The sequence below is a fragment of the Amblyomma americanum genome, chromosome 1 (genome assembly GCF_052857255.1).
Source record: "Amblyomma americanum isolate KBUSLIRL-KWMA chromosome 1, ASM5285725v1, whole genome shotgun sequence".
Taxonomy (NCBI): Eukaryota; Metazoa; Arthropoda; class Arachnida; order Ixodida; family Ixodidae; genus Amblyomma; species Amblyomma americanum.
Window position 1 is genome coordinate 231637961 of NC_135497.1, and position 3087 is coordinate 231641047.

General features: G+C 44.1%; 1 long non-coding RNA gene across 1 annotated transcript; it reads left to right on the plus strand.

The window, feature by feature from the left end:
• Nucleotides 1-531: 531 nt before the first annotated feature.
• LOC144095560 (uncharacterized) lies at nt 532-2749 on the plus strand. The gene is made up of 3 exons (XR_013306742.1): nt 532-667; nt 2492-2524; nt 2591-2749. It is a non-coding gene; the product is annotated as an uncharacterized LOC144095560 (long non-coding RNA).
• Nucleotides 2750-3087: the final 338 nt, after the last annotated feature.

Sequence of the window (3087 nt, forward strand, 5' to 3'; positions counted from 1 at the left end):
GTTCTCGTGTCTTACGACATGCTTGTGTGGCGCCAGAATCGCTACTTCAGATTTTGTGAAAATAACTAAACTATTTGATGAATGTATACCAAATGCTGAAATACACGCATACGCGCATGTCGTTTAAAACCCTTTTAATTGCACGTACGCGACGGACAGATACATACATACACTGCTGTAGACACTCTAATACAAGACGAACCAAAACCAAGCCAGTCCAACTGCGTCGGAGGGCTGCTTCGTCAGGCTTCATCATCATCATCATCAGCCCTACTACACCCACTGCAGGGCAAAGGCCTCTGTCATGTCTCTCCAATTAACCCTATCCTTTGCCAGCTGCATCCACCCTTTGCCTGCAAACTTCTTAATCTCATCCGCCCATCTAACCTTCTGCCGCCCCCTGCTACGCTTACTTTCTCTTGGAACCCACTCCGTTACCCTTAAAGACCAGCGGTTATCTTGCCTTCGCATTACATGCCCTGCCCAAGCCCATTTCTTTCTCTTGATTTCGACTAGGATGTCATTCACCCGTGTTTGTTCCCTCACCCACTCTGCCCGCTTCCGATCTCTTAACGTTACACCTATCATTTTTCTTTCCATGGCTCGCTGCGTTGTCCTTAACTTAAGCTGAACTCTTTTCGTTAGCCTCCACGTTTCTGCCCCGTAGGTGAGTACCGGTAAGATTATGCTGTTGTACACTTTCTTCTTGAGGGAAATTGGTAAACTGCCACTCATGATCTGCGAGAATTTTCCATATGCGCTCCACCCCATTCTTATCCTTCTAGTTATCTCCCTCTCATGATCCGGATCAGCTGTCACTACCTGCCCTAAGTAGACGTATTCCGGCACAATTTCTAGGCTCTCGCTGCCAATTGTGAACTGTTGTTTCCTTGCTAGGCTGTTGAACATTACCTTGGTATTCTGCATGTTAATTTTTAGACCCATCGATCTGCTCTGCCTGTCTAACTCGTTGATCATGATTTGCAGTTCACCTCCTGAGTGACTCAGCAAGGCAATGTCATCAGCAAATCTCAGATTATTTAGGTATTCTCCATTTATTCTTATTCCCAACTGTTCCCAATTCAGGCCTCGAAATACCTCCTGCAAACATGCGGTGAACAGCATTGGCGAGATCGTGTCTCCTTGCCTGACGCCCTTCCTTATTGGAATTTTATTGCTGACTTTATGGAGGACTATAGTAGCTGTGCAGTTGCTATATATATCTTCCAGTATTTTGACATAAGGCTCTTCTACCCCCTGTTTACGCAATGCCTGTATGACTGCTGAGGTTTCCACTGAGTCTAATGCTTTCTCGTAATCAATGAAAGCTATATATAGAGGTTGGTTATATTCTGCGCATTTCTCTATCACCTGATTGATGGTGTGAATATGATCTATTGTAGAATATCCTTTACGAAAGCCTGCCTGATCATTTGGTTGATTAAAGTCTAACGTTGCCCTGACTCTATTAGCGATTACCTTAGTAAATACTTTGTAGGCAACGGATAGTAAGCTGATCGGCCTGTAATTTTTCAAGTCCTTGGCGTCTCCCTTCTTATGAATTAAGATAATGTTTGCATTCTTCCAAGCTTCTGGTACAGTCGAGGTCATAAGGCATTGCGTATACAGGGTGGCTAGTTTTTCTAGCACGATGTCCCCTCCATCCTTCAACAGATCTGCTGTTACCTGATCCTCCCCAGCTGCTTTTCCCCTTTTCATTGCTTCTAAGGCTTTCTTTACTTCATCTTTCGTTACTGGCGGGATGACGCATTGCTGTGCACTGCTGTCTTTCTCATTAGCGTTCTGATTACATTGGCTACTGTACAGGTCTGTGTAGAACTCTTCGGCTACGTTAACTATCTTATCCATATTGCTAATGACATTGCCCTGCTTGTCTCTTAATGCATACATCTGGTTTTTACCTATGCCTAGTTTCCTCTTCACTGTTTTTAGGCTACCTCCGTTCTTTAGAGCATGCTCGATTCTCTCCATATTAAACTTCCTTATGTCGGCTACCTTGCGCTTATTTATTAACTTTGATAGCTCCGTTAGTTCTATTCTATCGCTAGTGTTAGATGCCTTCATGTTTTGGCGCTTCTTAATCAGATCTTTCGTCACCTGAGATAGCTTCCCGGTATCTTTTCGAACTGTCCTACCGCCTACTTCTACTGCGCACTCCGTAATTATTGATGTTAGGTTATCGTGCATTGAATGAACATCAAGATCATCTTCCTCAGTTAAAGCCGAGTATCTGTTTTGCAGCGCTATCCTAAACTCCTGTGCTTTCCCTCTTACGGCTAACTCGTTAATGGTCTTCTTCTTCGCTAGCTTCTTCCGTTCCCTCTTCAAGTCTAGGCTAATTCTAGACCTTACCATTCTATGGTCGCTGCAACGCACCCTTCCGAGGACGGCCACATCCTGAATGATGCCAGGTTTAGCGCATAGTATGAAGTCTATTTCATTTTTAATCTCACCATTGGGGCTCTTCTAGGTCCACTTCCTGTTTTCTCGTTTGCGGAAGAAGGTATTCATGATCCTAAATTATTTCTATCCGCGAATTCGACTAATAACTCTCCCCTGCTATTTCTAGAACCTATCCCATAGTCACCTACCGCGTGGTCGTCAGCCTGCTTCTTGCCCACCTTCGCATTGAAGTCGCCCATCAGTACAGTGTACTGCGATTTTACTCTATTCATTGCTGATTCTACGTCCTCATAGAAGCTTTCAACGGTCTGGTCATCATGGCTGGATGTGGGTGCGTAGGGCTTAACGCCTGGAAAATCGCCTTGATATCTGAAAAACAAAAGCTATTTGTCTCTTGAAACTTTATGTGAGGATGAGAATGGGCAAATAGAAGGCGAATGCAATAGTTTAGAACACGATATTGTGTTGAGGAATTAGCGTCGAAGCAGTTATCGCTGTGAAACAGGCGGGCAGGGCGCCGCCATGTTGTCAACGCTATGTACGCAAGCAAAGCAACGACCGCAACTCAAAAATTAATGCCATTAATTCGCTTCAAACCAGACTGGTACAATTTTAAAACTATGGTACAGACTCGTTGCATTAAAGTTTATGCGAATAATGTTT